The sequence below is a fragment of the Phaenicophaeus curvirostris genome, chromosome 10 (assembly GCF_032191515.1).
Source record: "Phaenicophaeus curvirostris isolate KB17595 chromosome 10, BPBGC_Pcur_1.0, whole genome shotgun sequence".
Lineage (NCBI taxonomy): Eukaryota > Metazoa > Chordata > Aves > Cuculiformes > Cuculidae > Phaenicophaeus > Phaenicophaeus curvirostris.
This window is the reverse complement of record NC_091401.1, coordinates 18,148,111-18,168,513: the sequence shown is the minus strand read 5'-3', so window position 1 is coordinate 18,168,513 and position 20,403 is coordinate 18,148,111. Positions and strand designations below refer to the sequence as shown.

At 38.8% G+C, this 20,403-nt stretch overlaps 1 protein-coding gene across 4 annotated transcripts in view; it reads right to left on the bottom strand.

Annotated features, from left to right (window-relative positions):
* TBL1XR1 (TBL1X/Y related 1) overlaps positions 1-20,403 on the bottom strand; it is a 113,355-nt gene that overhangs the window by 57,966 nt on the left and 34,986 nt on the right. For all 4 annotated transcript variants that reach the window (XM_069865308.1, XM_069865310.1, XM_069865309.1 and 1 more), the window contains exon 2: positions 5,196-5,264. The gene's annotated coding sequence lies outside the window, so the exon portion shown is untranslated. The remainder of the gene's footprint in view (positions 1-5,195; positions 5,265-20,403) is intronic.

The window sequence follows — 20,403 nt, the reverse complement described above, 5'->3', positions numbered from 1 at the left end:
TATTAACTACAGAACTAAAACATGCATAAAGTGGTAAAGACAGAAAAACTCAAGGCAGTGGAGATAAAGGAGGAAGATGATGATTAGGGAAAAATTACAGAGTAAAAAACATAACATAAGACAACCAATTGCAGCAGAAAGAGCCTTTTTTCAGGTACAATTGAGACTTAATACCTAGGAATAGCAATTCCCTTTATCCTGTGTCAGAGGACATTCTCCTACATTCATATACTGGCCCCATTCCCTTTGCTCTTGTGACTGCACTCCACTGGGCACCTGCCAGGGGCTACATATCCTGGCTGCTTAGGTAATTACATATTTATGGTTCTGCCGAGAATTCTTAGTCAAACCTTATTTCTGAACTTTAAAAGGCTTAGAGAATCAGCAGAGAAAGTTCTCTGACAAATGCTACTTCAAAATAGAGCCACCACTTTTTTAAAGACAGTAGTTTCCCTTGCAATTAATTCATTCACTAGTGAACTTCAACTAACGGCAGAAAAGGGAGACAAGAGGTGTTTTTCCTCTAAATCAGACAGGAACATTAGTCGTGTGCTTAACTTGCCTTTTGCAAAATAAAAAAAATACAAAATTAAAAAACCGTAGCAAAAATGGATCAGAATGCAGTAGTACGTAAAAGTTTTATTATTTATCGTAGTATGCACCCTACCACACCACACAATTTTTCTTCTGTATCGTACTACTGGCATTTCCTCTTCAACACATATACTACTAGATCAGCTAATTCATGCTGATCCAATAAATAGAATTTATGGATGAACACTGTGAAATATAATTGTTCAGCTGTAACCAATTATCAGACAAAAATACATTGCACTTCACCTTCCTTCCCTGATAATAGCATCAATTGATCCAGGCAGACAGCCCAAAATTTCACATTGTCACTCAGTTTAGGCTATTGCAGAAAAACTGCTAGAAATACTTCTTCCCTCCCCACCTTTTGAAGCTGTACTCCATAAACTGTACGACCAACTGCCACAACAATAAATTTCATGAACACTTTTAGGCCCTACCACTGAAAACACTTTCAGGCTTGGTTAGCTTTACGCACACAAGTGCTTCTTATTTATATCTCAAAAGAACTGTCTTTATGCTTCAAGATACACATATGCGCATGCATATGTATTTGAAGAATAAGGACATTAATCACACAAGGTTATTTATTTTGAAGCAACTATTCACGTCTCTTACAGCCAACACCTTAAGTACTGCCAGGTTTCATAAACTCTTAAGCAGAGGTCCCTGTTCTTACTGTAATGAAAACCAAGTTTCAGGGCTACCATCTTTCAAAGGTCTACCCACCCACAGATATTCTTAAGAACATACTTATAGTTTTGAGATGACATTCAGCTCCTGTTGAAACAAAGTTAGTTTTGCAGTTCCAGTGCCTACTCTAGAGCTAGTGGCATGGACCTCTTGCTGTTCCTGGTAGGCACCGTCAAAGACAGGGCTTCCATGCCAAACCCAGCTCCTCCAGTTCTGGGTGCAGGTTCCTGCCCTCTCCTTCGCTCGTCCTCCTATACATGAAACCATTTTAACATCATGGACTGGCAGATGAGCATTTACATGGGTTTAGCTGTTGTGGAAGCATAGGCTAATAGTTCCATTCATTCATTCCATCAGCAGTAAGTTCACAGGATGACACTACAGAAGGCACCACAAGGGGTGTTGAAAAAAAAGTCTTGCTGCAGTCTTGGGGAATTTTTTGCAGACATCTTCTAATCTGTTTACCAAATTCCTTTTTCATTGGAGTGACTTCTTCATCCTCCTCAGCTCCTCCAACCACTCCTGCCATTTCTGGGCTAAATCTGCTGGGCAGGTAATCACACTGAAGTGTCTCACTTATGGAATTTCCTGGCCCAAGAGACTTGGCACCTGGAGAGTTATTCTCCTGTAACAAGTCTCTTACATGCAAGAATAGTTGACATAACACACAAAGGGTGTGTTACATCTTTGAAACGCAGCGTCATAGGTGGAATGGACTTCAAATCTGCTTTGTGTTCCCCTCAAGAAACGACTAGGACGTGACTTAGCTCTTGACAACTCAGCTTTTGTGCTTGCTGCCTATCCTCAGGCTTCACCTGTATCAGCTTGTAATAAACAGTAACATCCTCTGTTCTCTTGGGGAGAAGACAATTTTAACTGATCAGCGTGTTGATCTTCGTCAAACTAACTATGCAGTAAGAGATGGAGCCTAGAAGCCAGGCACAGTGATTTTCAGGATCCCTGTCAGAAGGCCAACAAGTTGCCTTTCACCCTCAATTCTTCCATGGCTCTTTTTTGTTACTTCCTGCAAAATTAAATCCATCACAACAGGCTGTTGTATGATAGCCACAAGGGATTCTTCTCAGCTTCTGTAGTCCCTAGGTTTTGCACACCCCTTTTTATATTTGTTGATAGATATATACATACACATGTAGACACAGGCACACCCATATGTAGCCACTTATATTTATATGAACACACACATACCCATTTCAATAAACTGTATGTCAGAAAGGCGAATTGGTTTGCTTCTAAAACTTGCAAGAAAAGCCTTGTAAGGTACAACGGAAAATCTCTCTCAGGTAAGCTACCTGTTCCATCACGTAACAAAAAAATTCATTTGCTAAAGCCTTTGCGTGATCTTTTACTTAGGCCAAAGGTCCAGGACTTTCGATATTTATTTCCCACACGTTCATTAACCCTTGTGACTGTGGAGTAAGTATCCAATTATCAGCCTCAAAATGAACCTTTGAGATCCTAGAAAAAGCAGCATTATACATTATTTTTTCTTCACCTAACAGATCTTTTTTTCTTAAGTCTTAGCATCTTTCCTTTGAGACTCTAAGGAACATTACACTTGACTGGAAGAATAGAAAGAAGAACTTATACCATTTGAACACAGCCAACTCTCCTTTAGCAGGCTGTATTACCGTATAAATACCTTAAAAAATGACAAGAACTACTATATATTTTTAAGTAGTAACTAGTACTTTACCCTACTTATTTATCAGTTATGCAAAAAATAAGCATGTCCTAATGAACTTTAAAATATAAAAGCAAAGAAAAAACAAAAGAGCATGTGCAACTTCCATTTTTTACTTCTTTTAGTACTAAGAAATGAACTGACAATCATGATTTAAAAAAATTATCAAAAAAACTGATCATTTCTCGAGGGAAGCAAACAAGTGTCTGATTCAAATATACATATTGAAGACCAGTAGTAGCTAAGTTAAACCAAGTCCTGTTTGGGAGAAAAACAGAAACTGCTTTTTTCAGATCAACCTTTGGCCCATGTTTTGTCTACAGTTATCAGAGAGAAAAATAATGTAATAAAAATCCCATAAAAGTATTTATTACTATAAACCAGATTAAGTTCTGATTATTTTTGGGATGATAAAGGATGTGCCTGCTTTGTCTCTTAAATTTACATTCAAACTGTTTCAAGGTAATTAAGAGATAGATAAGTAATTGTTTAGAAATCTGTAGAAAAATAAAATATAACAACTTACAGCAAGAAAGTAGCCCTTAAAGAAAAGAGTGGGGAGTACGTCACTTCACTACAAGTAGCAGTTGAGTATGTCTTATGATCACTGTAACAACTAGCATGCCCTTGAGACTGTGCAATTCTGAATTTCTAATATAATCTGTAGGGGGAAAATTAGGACAAAATGCAATAACATTTCAAGTACAGTCTCTCAGTATGTTAAAATTTTATGAAGTATAAGGACTAGGTTAATATGGAATGAGTCATTTTTTTTAAGAGAAGCAGTAGTATAGACCTGTATTTTACATCATAATTAAAAACAGGCTCAACTAATACAAACTGAAAAGAAATCAGAATAGGTTTTTGTTGGAAAAAGGTCAACAACAACAATGAAAATTTAGCAATAATAGAAAAGTCTGAGTGCACTGCAAGTTTCAGGTCTGGAAAATTAAAACACCAGGCCACATGATCTCACTCAACAAATCCGTTCCCACCAGCTGAAATTCATCCCAAATCAATATAAACTTTATACATATCAATTCTGAGGCTAAGCACCAGGCTATTAAATGACAAACACTCGATGCAGATCTTCTGATTTGAGAGTTCCATTTGCCTTACTTAGTGACAAATATGTGCTCCATTACATTTCACTTCACAATACCTTCAAGAGTCAATAGAATTACTACATTTCAAGCTAAAGCAGTTCCACCCAAGCAAACTCTCTTGAAGCATCATTCTGCTCACAGGACAATGACAGTGGAGTTGCAAGGTGTAAGTGAGGCTATAATTTATCTACATATTATTTAGATTCATGCCCACAAGCAAACCAAAGGAACCCAGTTCAGCTCTCAGATCCCAAATTGGGTTTTCAAGGCTACTGTTTAGCAACACCATCCCCTGAACTTCCATACTGAGCTCAATGATTTAGAGACGCTTGAAATACGAAATTCAGCCTGACCCTTTATGCATTTATTTCTTAAGGCTAATGCTGCAATTACTGTTCTTGTGCACCTCAACTGTGACAACACAAGACACCAAAACTGCTGAAAAGATTCTTTGATCAGAGCTACATCACTAAGCTCCAGTCCTCAACTCTGCTTTCCATCTGTGCAGCCATCAGAAAGCATACGTAAACCATAAAGACAGTCTGCAAATACAAGCTTTCAATAGTCTGCAACACTGAGTAATATTCCAGAGATGGAATAGGACTATCGCATCAACCAAGCAGAAGCTAAGATTTTAACTTCAATAATCTCACACTGTCAAATGTGCTGAAGTAAACTGCACCTGGCATTGCATCTTTTTTTTTTTTTTAATAGGAGAATCCGTTAGTACTGAAACAAATTGCAGAGAGCAATCAAGTGGGGGCAACAGAGCACTCAGCTCTGCTACAGCCTGCCCCGAAGAGGCTTTTGGCTAAAAGAGGAAGCAAAACCAGTTACCAAGAGAATGAACTATGTGATTGTCAAGTCACATTTCTTGCTTCAAAATTAACATGCTGCCCTACTTTCCACAGGATAAAATCCAGATACAATTTCAATAGTTTTGACAAACAATGATGTTCTAGATGTTTCATAAAAAAAATTAAAGTAATCCGCTTGTGTTCTAAAAAGTAGTTATTCTAAAAATACTATTTAGAACACAAGTCGGCTTACAGTACATCTGCAGGAAGGAACCACACCACCTTTAGTCAGTTAAAGTTACTTACCATTGGCAGTGCATTGATATGCGGAGGTTTTCCTCTAAGGTGCCTCTTGCCACAGTACAGCGATGCTGACTAGGAAATAAGGAGACAAAATAATAAACATTACTTTTTATTATTTCAAAAATAGTGGCATTAATACAACCAAACGTTATCAAATAACGTGCCTTAATGGCTCTGGCAGCCTACTCTGATTTAGGAGCAGAGTGACCACCACCGATTTTGTACAGAGCCCAGAGCAGCAGCAATCAGCACAGCAGCGCATGCAGTGCTGGGGTTTTGTGTATATCCTGTCGCTACCCACATCCCAATGCTTCAGGCTCCTGTGAGGAGCCTGAAACACAGACCTTTAAACAAGTGAGCCTGTGGAATGACCGCTTGTACCATCAGAACTCTAGACTTTACTGTGCACCCCTGCCCAATGGATGTGACTAACAACCTGTGTATAAAACCCTAATGTCTGGATTCTGCCTCAGCTCTCCAGAAAAACCTTCAACTAGGCAAACAGGCAGCTTACAGTATCTTCTGCCCATGGCCATTCTGAAAATAAACCTCATCTACTGAATTCTAAACAGACCGAAAAGCCTCAAATAAAAATCAACATTCCAGCGGTGCAACTTCCAAAATGGTCACATCCACTGAAAAGCAGTTAATGAAATAAATCTGTTTTCCTAACACGTATTGCACTAAATGACGCTGTTCATGTTCACAGGTGTGTCCGTGCACCCAGGCAGGTACCAGCTCCAGCAGGGACTGCAGTAATTAAAATAACCCAGCTCATACCAGTTGTTGGCAACATTTGACAACACATATATAATAGAAATTTTCCTAGTGCAATTTTCAAGAGAAATCTTTCCCATCTTCACAAACCAAACAAAAACATAATCCAACAAAATCCATGCTCTCCTACACTGTAGTAATTTTCTTTACTTATAAATAATAATTTAATGTATCTAACAATAAAATAGTTACGTGTAAGCACATTTTACTGTCCAGATATGCATTAATTCCATCCACTGCTAATATCCATTTTTATTCATTAATGACAAACAATTTTTATTCACACTAATATTTCTGAGCAGTTGCTCTCCATAGAAATACCTGCCAGGCTGCTTTTCTTGTCGGGAAACAATCTAATGCTCCCACTCAAAGAGCAGGAAGGGCAACAGATGGACATGAGTGACTAATAAAGTCTTATCCGGCTATTTTTAGATTAAACTATTTACAAAGCACCTGTAAACTGTGTTCAAAAACTTTTACTATAAGCAAAGAACAGCTTCAGGGTTCATGATGAACACGAAGTTCTCATGTGCAATTTTCAAACTCAACCATGGCTTATTATAAAGCCATTTTTGCATCTCGCCAAAGAAAAGAGCTGCAGCAGTCGGGCTTACTTTATTCTTGGAGATTCCTACCACATTACCAAGGGCAGAGAAAAATGTAGCCACCTCAGTGCATAACTCTCACAGCACAAGCAAGAGGTGCTGCAGAGAATGCTGAAAAATGAAGGAAAGCTGGGAATTGAAAGAATTTGCAAACATACTTGTTTCCTTCCTTAGTGGTATCGGTACCACAGGAATCATGTAAATAAGCTGAGGAAAACTACGCTCCTCAAGCGGCACAGGTTCCTATGCAGAGCTGCTCAGAAAGTTTGTTTTTTTTCCACAGCCAGAGTTGTAGACCAGCTGAGAAGGGAAAGCTTTATCAACATGCTTGGCAGCCGCCATAAACAAACATTACTTGCTTACAACGAGTGTTTTCCTTAAAAACAGAACAACACACCAACCAAACAATAATTGCAGTCTTATTCTGAGAGCAGACTAAATCATTATAAAAGCTGTGTGCAGAGAAGAGCTCGCTGCCCCGTTCTGAGCATGGTGCTTGGTTTGGGTTATTTCATTTGGGAAGGAACATGGCAAACATAAATGAAAGGATGACTGCACAAACATAAACCATTTTCTTCAATGGAAAAAGGCTTTCTTCAGCATACACTGCCCAAACTGTCTCCTTCCAACACCCCTTTGCCCTTGTGCAATCCTCTGAGTGCTGTACTTATCGTCAAAGCCAGAGAGGGAAACCTTTCTGTCTGAACCATGGAAGAGGCTTCTTGTCCTTCACTTTATATCTAAACAGGGCAGTGACACGGAAAGAAGCTGGAAGCAAAGCCTCAAGAGAGCAGGGAATAAGGAAAGAAAGGGTTCACTGACTCTGCTTCATTCCTCACTCATGTTAATTGGTTGTAGGCTCCAGTTTTAAATAAGAGTGCTTGAAATGACACACAAACATTCAGAAAACACTGTGACGTCCTTCAGAATCAAGTACTGAGTACAAATGCCTCAGTGGCAGCTTTTTTAGTTCTAAGTGTATCCTATTGCATTTTGCTATGTACCTTGAAACAATACAGGCAACTGCTATAATTTATTGATTTTAGACTAACTTTCACCTTTATATACTGACCTGTTACTGTGATTTAAACAGGTGGCCAGGTGTAACAGTAGTAACAGCTACACTACCTGACACTTAAAAATAATATACCAGACGCCCTTGAAGTTGATAAAGCACATCCAGGGAACACACAGTAGCTTGCGAGTTTGGATCCTTCATCTTGGAGGGGCTGGAGAGCTGACCACTGACTGATGACTACTGCTTTTAAGCACTGACTGAGTACCGCTCCCCTCCACTTAAAAAGAAAGATTTTCTGCAGACATACAGAACTGCTGCCAGCCAGTGCTCACTAGCTTTGCTCATGCTGGGGTTTTATGCATAAGAATGACATATTTGATGCCTGTCCCCTCACCCACACACCCCTGTGCCTGAAGACATCCCAATCTCTTGAGACCAGCTTGCATGTAGAAGGGGCAAAAAGATCCAGGCAAACAGGTTGCACAAGACACACAGCTCCCATCTGTAGGGCCAAAACTATCATATGAAACCAGCTACCAAAAACACAAACACCAGTCCATGCTGCCAGCACAGACTGGGCTGTTGCTATCAACCCAGGAATAATCATATGGCACAAAGATGAAAGCACAGATAATAAATTGTGGCACTGTACAGTGACAAGCCTGGTTATAAACACACAGCACAGACATACACTAACATTATTCTTAATTTGTTTCCAAACGTAACCGGTTCAAAACAAGGATTTCTCTAGGAGTCACTTACAAAAATGTTTAACCATTTTCTTCTAGTAATGCTATCGCTTAGGCTATTTTCCCCTACACATCCATTACACAAGGAATTACACAGAGTTCATGCTTTGGCTAAAACAATGTTTTCTGCATGAGCTTTGAATCACTTCTGTTCCTAATGTGAACTTGTGTGCTCGTTTTTTTTCTTCCAATGCTCTTAAGATCTCACTGTTTATACTGCTTTCTGAGATTTTGGTGCTATTTGAGCTTTAACAACAAATTTAGTCATTAGATGTTGTGCTTTCTGAATTATAAAAGCCTTCTAAGGACACAATATCTTTTCTTCTAAATTATCCTTCAGTATCCTGCTTTTATCTGGATTCAGTATCTGGAAAGAGCGTTCCAATCAAAACAGAATTAAAAATAACTAAATCCTGTATATTCCCCTCAGTAACTAGGCTGCAAAAAGCATCAGACAATAATTTTAAGAGCCTAAATTGAAAACTAATCACCCCATTGAATCCTTCCTTTCATTTGGTTAATAGGCATATACACAACTAGCAGTGATTCTGCCACCGCTGTGCTTGGAACATAAACAGAGAAAATCAAAGTTAATTCTTTTGATCACAGTTCCACCGCAATATAAGGCAACTTTTTGAAACAATTCAGCACTTTCACAATAACATCTGCTTTTCAGATCTAATAGAGAAGTTAAACTGAGATAAATATCAACTCAAAAAAATTCAAGAGAAACCAATAGTATGAGTAGGGGAAAATAACCAGGGCCACACACAAGATTGCATTAAAAACTGACATTACCTGCAATTAGTTCATAGTAATAAGGTTCCTAGTAACAAAATACCACACAAGCTTCCCTCAAGGAGCACAGTAGCAGCACAACACTGGAATATGCTTGGATGGAGCAGGGATCACTGAAGGCATTTTACAAGAAGCCTCAACAGGGAACACTCAGAATATCTGAGACCTGCCCAGAGACACATCCACCTATGTGTCTAAACTATATCGGAAATGGCTTTTCTCCACAATTTGAGAAATCTCCGTTTCCTGATCTTTGTTCTTTCTTTGGGGCTTTACTGTGTCAGAAATATGGAAAAAAAACTGACACAAGCTGACTTTCTGGCTGCTCCAAAGCAGAAATGCTTAACCCATATATTCATATCACATAAAAGCTGCACAACTTTCCACACATCAGAAATACTCTATCATATACCAGACACCTGTATGTCTACAGACTTATGTGAACCGTTAAAACAGAACAGGATATCTGAGGGAATAAAGAATAAGAACTGGGTTAGCAGACAACACTATTCTGGGGCAAAGATCATCTGGATATAGGAACCATTCTTCAAAAGCGCACAGAAACAAGATTCACTGTGCAATGAGAAACACAGAAAAAAAGTCAGACCAGAGCAAAAGAATATTGTAACAGCTATATACAAGTTTAAACACCAAATTCTATGAAAGTCAAAATTCAAGGTAACCACAGAAGATAGCTCACAGTCCACAACAACGAAAGGAAGCTAAACTGCTGGAGAGAAAACCATCTTAGCCAGCTCTATTAAAACCACACAACACACAAGAGTGATCTTGTCAATACCAATAAGTTGGTACCAGTGGGGAAGCAGAGAGGGCGAGCCATGCCACAGCACAATCTCACTTGAAAGGAATTTATACAAAATTCATTAGTAAGTAACTCAATTCTTGTAAACTGCAAGTTAAAAAATCCTAGAAAACGAAGATAGACCCAGTTATTACTCAAAGCACTGAGTGCTACAGCTTCTACAGTAGTCCCGAAATCCTACCTTCATGAAGTGCTACATTGAGGATGGGTTCACACCTATGTAAATTCAAGCTATTTCCTAATTTGTGTTACTTGCTTGTTTTCCGAAACTAGCAGACATGATGACTAGTCACTTATTGATAATAATAGTGACATATTGATAAATTATTTTTATGGTCTTATTTGCAGAGTTTTGAATTTAAATTAATCACTGCAAGACCAGAGAAAAGCCTGTCAAACTGCATGCTCCCAGCAGTCACCTCAAACTGGAAAGAGGAAGAAAAAAAAAAACCTTTTTCTTGTGTAAAAGAAATAAATCTGTAGCATTTACGGGCCACTCTTATTCTCAGTAAATTTATTACAGATTTCAAATCCATACCTAAAACCCAGAACCAAGACGTATTTCCCATTATACTTATTGAGCCTGCTCCAGCTTGCCAAATCAACTCAGCCACGCTGCTTAGTGACAGCCCTTCCCTCCACCATGCAGAGCTGTGAACTTCAATGAGCCTTCACAGCTGAATGGAGGCAATCACCTGCTTTTGCTAATGTGGCAATGTGGTGGTGGGGACCTGATATTTGCAAGGTTAACAGGACTTTTAAATTTGTCTCCAATTTGGGGACACAAAACAAAGTTCAAATTGCTTTCCTGGGAAAAGCATCTCCTTCTACATACCTGCTTCTGCTAGCAGTGCCTAACTCATCCATGTTTTAAGATATTCAGGACAAGATATTCCTCTGTGTTAGGGTTAATGGTGGCCTTGCAGAAGCACCAGTCTAGATTACGGCAGACATCAGAAATAGTTACATGAGGGAAAAAGCACAACTCTACATGTTTCTTAAAGAGCTTAATTTACCAAACATATTTGAATTCTGCCTCAAATCTGCCATGCTTTGGGAGGCAGGATACAGGTTTTAAGTAGACATCATATTTGAAACTGAGTTCAAAATGTATAAATAAGAATATCTCCAAAAATAACAAGACGACATGACAATATTACACTATTTTCAACCCCAATTAACATAACCACTATTCAAAACCTGGCTTCATTTCCCTCAATACTGGTACCACCATAACCCTTACTTTTCTGAGCAACTGGAAGTCAAACAAGACACTCAGAGTAAAAGCTCGATCTACATTTTTGCTGTGCTGCAGAGGACATTTAGACAATGCTGCGGGACTTGGGTTCTGCTACAAGACGTTCACAGGGAGATGACGTCAACAAGGCTCAAGAAATCCTGCTGTAGCCACTGACCCTGAACACCAAGTTCACCCCATGTTGATGGAGTTGTGGCACTCTCCTTATCTGAGAACATGTTAGGAAGGCTGGTTGTTTTCTGTCTGCCTTCTGCAGAAGCACCTTGCAGTATATTTGCCCTCACAGCAAAGTATCACCTTGCTTGTGATATTGGGCATTCAAAACTAATAGCACAGACTGAAGAATTGGTATCCAAGAATTCTTTTAATATAGCCCCCAAAATTACAAGTTACTTTTAATACTCAAAAGCACTTCAAAATCCATAGACATGAAAACATTTTTCTGAAAATTTAAAGTCACATCAGAGGTCAAAACTAAAGTCTGTGGTGGAGGTTGGGCTCATACTCCAGATGCCCCTGGGATGCAGCTTCCCTAAAATAAGGTGCTTAGAACGCATTCCAGATTCTTCCTAAAATTGTTCCTACTATTATTGTTTTGTGCAAAGCCAGAGCCTCTCGTGCTGCCAGAAGAGGTAACACTGACTGACCTGAAATCATCCATTAAATGTATCAAGGAATAATTAAATACATTTGGTGCATAAGGTACTCACAGTAGCATCACCTTTCTATAAAAATTCTGTCTCTGTCATATTTTCACACAAATAACCTACAGATTAAGCTCTTTCTCTACAAGTAAACCTTGTGATTAAGCAGCAGTACAAGTTGTCCAAACACACAAGGAATTTTTCTCTTTTTCAGATCTCCACATCCTACCACCAGTGGACATCATCATCTTTCCTACAAATTCTGCCTCTGCCTTTCCCATGCTCCCCTCATTTCTCCAACAGAGTAATTTTGTGGCATTATATGAGGGCTTTGACTCACAAGGAGTTAAAACCTACCCAGAGCAGGCTCCTGTTGTTCATGCACTGGTTGTCCAGCCACCCCTGCTAAAAGGACAACTCATTCTAACATAGCAGCTACTGAACTGTGACAAATTGCAGACTAGGGTATAGGAAAAAAAGACTGCGCTGCTCTTGTTAACACAGCAAGTTCTCCTGCTTCGTGAGCAGGTAAAGCCATCCTTGCAGTGGGAGCTTAAAGTTTGGAGGGCAGAAGAACACACTCCCAAACAAGCTGCCTTTTGTTCATAAAAGCTCAGAGGCTGCAGCTCATCTGAAGGCCTTGGTTTAGTTTTATTCTCAAGTCACATCATAGCTAACCCCTACCTGCCACAGTGTGAGGAGACCCACCCCCAGCCTGGTGCTCTTGCCACTTCCTTTCTCCTAAGAAATGGGAACTAATTGTTTTCTACCACTCAGCTCCTGAAGCATCTCACTGCAGGGTCAGAAGACGACAGAACTGGCTCAAGGAATGGCCCTACAGCTCCATTGTCAAATACACCTCTGTTTCTAAGGGATGCTGGTACTTGGTACATCATTTGGACAATGATGGGGATTCCAGCACTAAAACCTCACAGAAAACACTGACTGTTGTGGCAGGTATGCAAGTCATATCAGAAATAACACAGACACTAAGTGTATTAAAATACATTCTGTTGTCTTTTCAAACTGTTTAGATAGCAGAGCTGAGATACTGCATTTGTCTGTCACTCGGACTGACAGGGAATATTTGCATTGATACTTGACTTCTACGTGGAGTAAGAGACACTGAAATATATTCCAAAGAATAAGCAGCCTACAGCACAGACATAGCAAAAACATAGCAAAATATTTACTTGAGTAGTATGGTCAATGAGAGCAGCATTTATTAAATAAATGGATTTAAGTCATTAATCAACAGCAACATCAGACTAATCTAATCATGCCACTTGTTCTTTGCCCATTAGATTCTTTAACAGGACCAAAGCATGATCAAGGAAAACAAATATATTTGATTCGTCAATGACAGCATATTCAAAGGATCTGATGAGCATCCGGAAATGAAGCCACAGTAGAGAGGCCTCATATAAAGACTGTCACTAGGCTTTGATTAATTGATAAGAACCTAACAGTACCCTTATTCAAGTCTGTGCTAAGTAGTAAAGTGGGCCTTATCTACATGTATACAGTTACACTACTGAACTCTGTACCGCCCCAGCCCTAGGTGGTCTACTCCAAAATAAAAAAATCTATTCCCAAACATGATGTACATTACACTAATCAATGCTGGCTGTAGGAAAATGATTTCCCATATTGCAAATGGGTGCAAAAAAACCCAAACAAACGTCATTGGTTACCAAAATGAGAGAAGTCAGTATTTTTGTTTCATTGCAAATATTTTCTTTTGGATTTCCTACAGTCACTGCCAATGCACAGCTCAATTTATACCCTGTGTGAACTCATGTACAACCTGCACAGAGCAACACATATCCTACAAACAAGTGGAAGGGTGATTAGATAACCTATTTTAACTGTTTGCAAAGTTGCATAAGAAATTAAAAAACTTGCGAACTTCCCAGCACCTTGTGTTTTCTTTTACATAAGATAAAAAGATTTTCTCCAAAAGAAGTTGCAAGAGACCCAAAAGGTGGCCATAGGGGATCAGGCCAAACGGCTCCCTGGCCCATTACACTCTCCCCAGCAGTGACTGAAAGGCAGCTGCCCAAAGTAAGAGTGAAAACAGCACCAACGTGATCTAATCCCCTCAATAATCTCCTAGCCTCCAGCTATTTTCAACTCAGATGACTTTTCAGAGCACAGGGGCTTTTTTTTTTGTTTCTGAGTACTTAGTAACCTCAAAGGAATTGTATTCCATTAACTTGTTCAGTTCCATCAACGTTTAGCATCTACCTCCTCTGGTAATCAGTTTTACAGGTCTGCTCTCTGCTCAGAAAAAGAATAGCTTGTGTCTTTCTTTACAGTTTCATATATCTGCCTCTTATCCGCTTAGTCCCGTCAGAGAAAAGGAACCTCTGGTCCCTGCTCACCCTCTCTACAGCTCTTGTGAGCCCACAAACCTCTGTATACCCCACTCCCATGCTGTAACTTTTCCTTAACCCATTGCTAAATGAAACAGCTACCTGGCCCCTATATTACATTTTAATATGACAACCGTATGCTTTGCGTGGGATTGACAGAGTCTCCCATGGTATTTCCAACCCTTCTGCCCGTTCTGATCTTTTCCAGTGTTACTATCTTGATAGAAGTGAATCTACATTACTGACAAACCCACAGATCATTAATATAACAGCAAAAAAAATAAAGCACTTGTTTGTTACTGAAGGTTTTCATCTATAAGAGCATTCATCTGGGAATGTGAAATTATTTTCTCTTTTGTTCTTCACTAGACCTCCCTGGAACATGGTCAATAGCACCTTGTTTTTTCTGTAATGTGTATGTCCTAATAGTAACAGTAATAGCCTATCAAGAGTGACCTGAATTTATGCTTTCTTAAGCTCTTCTGAAGAACTGACACTAAATTCACCATCTTCAAAAGTATCCCAGAAAATACGAGTTGTTTTGTCAAGCATGTTATTTCTCATTTTCAAAATCAATACAATCATGGAACAAGTTGCTACCCTCTGCTTTAAAAGTCTTTTTAATCTCAGTGAAAATCTACTTGATAACTTGGAAAGCTATTAATGGATTAGGTCTCAAATGCAAGAAAGTAACATCTCTGACCACCGGAGGTGAGACAGCGCAATTTAGCAGGAGCAAAAGTAAAGGGGGCAAGAAAAGATCTAGGTTTTAGATAAATCTACTGAAGATGGCATAGCTGGAAATAAATTTTAAATAGCCAGGAAAAACCTCTCCAAAACAAAATCATGTAGCTAAAGAATAGTTCTGAGAACCAGCACATGCTACGGGGCTCCTGTTACTTTAAGCAAGAGTAGTAAGGACTCTGCAAGGAGTAATTCTGCCTAAGGAGACATCCAGTGTACAGCTTTGATCTAACAAGGCTTTTCCTTTTCTTCTCGATTCTTATCTTGATTGTTTCACACCAGGAACTTGAAATTGGCTGAGCTGCCCATCCTGCAAATCTCCCGGTTCAAACAAGAATAGGCTGAACATAGAATTTCATCATTTGGGAATTTCATTTACAGAATTCTGCCTCTGCAGCTGCCTGCAGAATTCTTCCCAACTGCTGTCAGGATTATATGAAAAGAGGGGGTTTGGAGCTTTTTTTTTTTTTTTAAGTCAACAAGTCAACTCAGATTTATCAATGTTATCTACTAGACGGATTAGAGAAAATAACAGACAAGTCCTCTAGTTGTGGTCTTTAGGGGAAAGAAAATTTTTTTTAATCATCCAACTTGTGAAAAATATTTACCCACACCTCAATTTTAAGACATGTCAGATAGCTACTGTCACTGAAATTACTTGCTTCTTGGGTGTTTCCTGCTGCTCTGACAGATTTACTAAAACATCCACAGACTAGACAGGTTTTCATTTTTTTAAAAAAGGACAGTAATGATTCTCTATGCATTTAAAAAATAACAAAGCAAAGAAAAAGCACTATGCCTCAGTTTGAATATATAGATATTTAGCTCTTTTTGTAGATGGAGAACAAATTGGAGGCCTCTACATTTTGCTACCTTCTTTTGTGATCATGCTAACAGACACTCATTAGCCAAGGAAACAACTGACAAATGCTCTGCCAAGGAATATCACACACATTTTGTCAAAAATACTCCACCTAGAAAAAGTATTTCCCCTCAGTGTCAGACATGTCAAATATCGGGGTCTGGTTCATCTCCAAACAGAACACTTTAGATATTATTTTAGTCACACCTGGTCATGGGGTTTTATTCCTTCTTTTATTTTTAAGCATGCTTTCCAAGCATGCTTTTTTTTGCCAAGCTTTTCAAAGTCAGCAGCAGGATTTTACAATGGAACAATATGATGTATTTAGTATTATCTAATAGATACACAGAACCTATACAGCACTGTGTAATAAATGCATAGGATTTGACAATCGAATAATGATGAATCCTCCGTCAGCCCACAAATAATAACAACGCAGGTTTACAAACTGCTGCACTTCAGAAGAGACTGTTTACCAGATCAGATAAAAACAAGATTCAATATATATATATTTTTTGTTGCATGACACTGTACAGCTGCAAGCATTTATCAGAATTTCTTGTGTCTTATCACTGCCTAAGGAACAAGCAAAATCTTGGAATCTCAAAATGCCTTAACACTAGCACTTCTGACCCATTTAACACACAGCAATTTTTTTTACACCAACTTTATCCAGAAATAAATCCACCTGCCATACTCTCACAGGAACACTGCTACTAGACTGATTTTGATGCCTTCTCACAGAAGTCTCACTTGACCTTTTTGGATCATACATGTATAGCAGGCTGTGCACACACACCACTGACACACTGACTCTCCCTCTCCCACAAAAATGAAAAGGATGCTATTTTGCTAGTGACATTTGTAGACTAAACAAGCTAAGCTTAAGGGCAATTAGCACTATTTGTTCTTTTGTTAAGATTATTTCCTTGGGGCATTTTTAACTAAATAATTTGTGAATGTAATGATTCAGAAAACATTACCGGTTTTGTCTTTTTGTTTCTAATACTATCATCTTATAAATAAGGAAAAACAAATTCATTTATTCATTTATTTTAGCTGACATATGAAGAGTTAATTTTTATTGCTTCAGTGTGTAAAGACTTCACTACAAAATTCTTCAATAACTGAACTACTGCCAGGCCCCAAAATGACACGTCACAGACTCTTACCAAAGTTTGAAGGTAGCGGCTCCAGGGAGCAGCCACAGACCACCCACAGCATCAGAAGGCAAAGATGAGCATGGATGAAGGCATGCAGCCCCAGTGAAGTGCAAATATCTCATGCCAGGGAAGCAACAATAATGTAAAGTGTTAGTAATACATGTATGAAAGTGATCTACGATGTCCCCCATCACTGTGAAAAATTCCGCTGTCCCGGCACACACTATATAGCCATAAACGGTAAGATAAGGAAATGGATGTGTGTTCTAGCTGCGTGGCACAAGGAAACTCAGTTTATACACATATAGGACAAGAAATGTAAATGGAGAGAGATTTACTGCTTTGTTTGGAATTGCAACTTAGCGTTTTAGTTTGGGTTTTGTTAGTACGTAACAGCAGAGTGAACAGGGCAATTTGATTTCACGTGTAATGCTCCATGTAAAAGTCTCTCTTGTGACACATTTTAGAAAGAGAGATGTATTTGCAAAATATTAAAGGCAACATTTGCATTTCTTTTGATTAACAAACCAGAAAGACACTATTGAGGATCCAAACAGTCTGCTCATTCTCAGTCACCAGCAGACTTGACCTGGTGAGGTCATTTCCACAGTCACATCCCAGTAACTCCACCCAAACCCTCCTGTGGGTTTTTTTTTCTTCTTTAAATTAACCATTTCTCATCGCTAACTATGAATTAACAATGACATAAATCAAGTTTAAAGGAGACATTTCCTAAGCCTCCTGACACTTAGCTGCCGCACTGTCCTTGCTGTTGCCCCATCAGCTGAATAAAATTACCGAGATTCAGACTGACTTCACTGCAGCTGCTCACAGCCTGGATGTGGATAGAACTGTTCCCAGTACTCTCATGGAAAGGAAAGGTGTGGGCACTGCCTGAGATAAGCAGCTGAGTTATTACTGGGGAGAGAGATCCAAAAACCAGAACTGAGGCACAGTGAACTTAAAATTCTGGTAAAGATACAGAGCATAGACACTGTTATGATGTCAATATTTGCTGTTTAGGATTCACAAAACTTAAAATACAAGCCCTACAGATGGCACACAATAAGTTTTAAGCCTTACTGCTTATTATTTTAACCAAATAGAACAAAACTGAAATAAATAACACTGCCTAAAGAGAACTGGCGTGCAGTAACTTGCTCCCTGCAGCCAGGCTGTGGCTCCTGCCTGGTACCACTGCCTCAGCAGGGAAGCATGTCATAAGTGGAGTAGAAAAGAAAAGGGAACATCCCACAAGCATTACTGTTTGTTCTTTTAAAATACTATTTTTTTCACCTCTGCCAAAAATTTCTGTTAAAAAAACCCCAAATTTAAAAAATATTTTGTTCCTCTTTAATTGAAATTTTCACTGTGTTTTGACAACAGAACCCCTGCTGCAGCATCCTTGGTATGTGCATTATTATCCTCTAAAGAAAACAAAGCTTTTGCAATTACACAGTTTGTCTTGGGTCATATAGTTTTAAGGCTGCAATTAAAAGACATTGGTTGCTATCAGCCAGATCTGAGAGAAAGAGAAATCCAGAAATCTCCCCAATGCCCTAAACCAGCTGGCTGAGTCAGACAGCAAGAGCGCGCGTGCTCTGATACACACCACATTTCTTACAAAAGCTCCTTGAGGGAAAGTCTGCATCAAGTCACACGGGGGATGTTTCAAGCATAGGAAAAACCTCAAAACTCAGGAATGCTACACCAGTTTACACAAAACCACAAATCAGTATTTCCACTTGTCATAGAGTAATTTATGGATTGATAGAGACAAGCAGGCAAAAGTAATTCTTGACCCTCTCTGTCATGTCTTTGAAAAGCAATGATGGTCAGAGTATAAACTCAGTTTCAAACTATTTACATGTTCTGAAGTTAAACTGGCATTTCAAACTGACCAAAAGAGGCAATGCACCCAGGAAAGCACCAGTTTGTGCTTTCAGGACTGCTGATCCCCACGCTGGCTCAAGGCTGGAAGTCATGTCCCAGGACAGCAGATACCCCACTTGTTAATTGAGTTTAAAATTTAATTTCCAATTCAATTTAAAATTTTGGCAACCTATACCAAAATGTGATTTGAGCCACTATAATAATTTCAAATAAATAAAATATTCAAGTAATACATTAGTTCTTAAAGAAAGACACCACACTGATGGAACTGCTGTAAATCAGAGACACAGTCTTCACAAAAGCATTTATCACAAGCGCTAAGTGGTAAACTTTCACACCAGCACAGAAATGGTGTAACACCCTAAACTAGTTTGTATTCAACCAGCTTCAGTATTTTGAACATACACTGTACATTCAAGGATGAGAAATTTATCTGCCAATTATAAAAGGGCAAGTCCCTACTAATTCTGAAATGCTGAAGAACAAAATCAGTTCATCTTGCTACTTACAGAATGGCATGTTTTCCTGGTTTTAAGTGCAAGTTTTCATTAACAGCCCCTCTTTTATCCAGTAAAAACAAGTGAAGATTTTGTGTCTTAGATACCCACTTTCATCTAAACATCGTTTGACACAGTAAATGAGGAACATGCTATTCATCAACTTGCAACTTCATAAAAAGTCAGGAAAACTTAGCCTTTGTTTATGCAGATTATTTTAGTTATGTGCTTGAACAAAAGCAGATTAGCCAAGAACAAAACAAAACAAAAGCCTGATTAGGAGAAGAAATACCAGCTTTAACTACAACACCTTAGCACTAGCAGAAAATCAAATATTTAATAGATTGCAGCACAGTTATTTTCTTGACAAAGTTTGATTTCTAGAAATCCAAAAGAAAAATTAGTCAATTACTTGAAACAAGGGTTTCTGTGTGTTGGTTAAATTGCTTTCACTTTGATCCACCCTGGGCCTAGCAAACATTTCTTCTGGTATTAAGTACTCAAAGGTGTAAATTAAGGCTTGAAAGACCTCCTTAAAGCAATATCTATAACAAGCCTTACTATTCAAAGAGCCATCCAATAATTTCAAAGAAAAAAAGATTTTAAGCAGGGTCAGAAAGGCATGCAGCTATAGGTAGTGTCTCTGCTTCTGGATGGAAGTCATTGAAAACCGATGCAAAGAAAGCCCTAGCAGGTCTTACCCACGTTCTGAGGAGGCTGGGGCTCCTTCACAGGTGAAATGACGAGCACCAAACAAATGACTAAGGAAGTTCACCTACTCTGTTCTAACAGCCAAGTGATAGATCAGAAAACTGTCACTTCTATGCTGAAAAAAATAGGATTTATATAGTGGTAGCACCTCTTAAAATTATTTGTACTGTGTTGGCACTGGAGTCCCGACTAAATGAAAGCCCCAATGCGCTAAGCAAAGATATAATATACCTCTGGTTTAAGGATAGAGGTAAATTCTGCAGAGAGATGTAACACAGCGAGCACAGAACCACT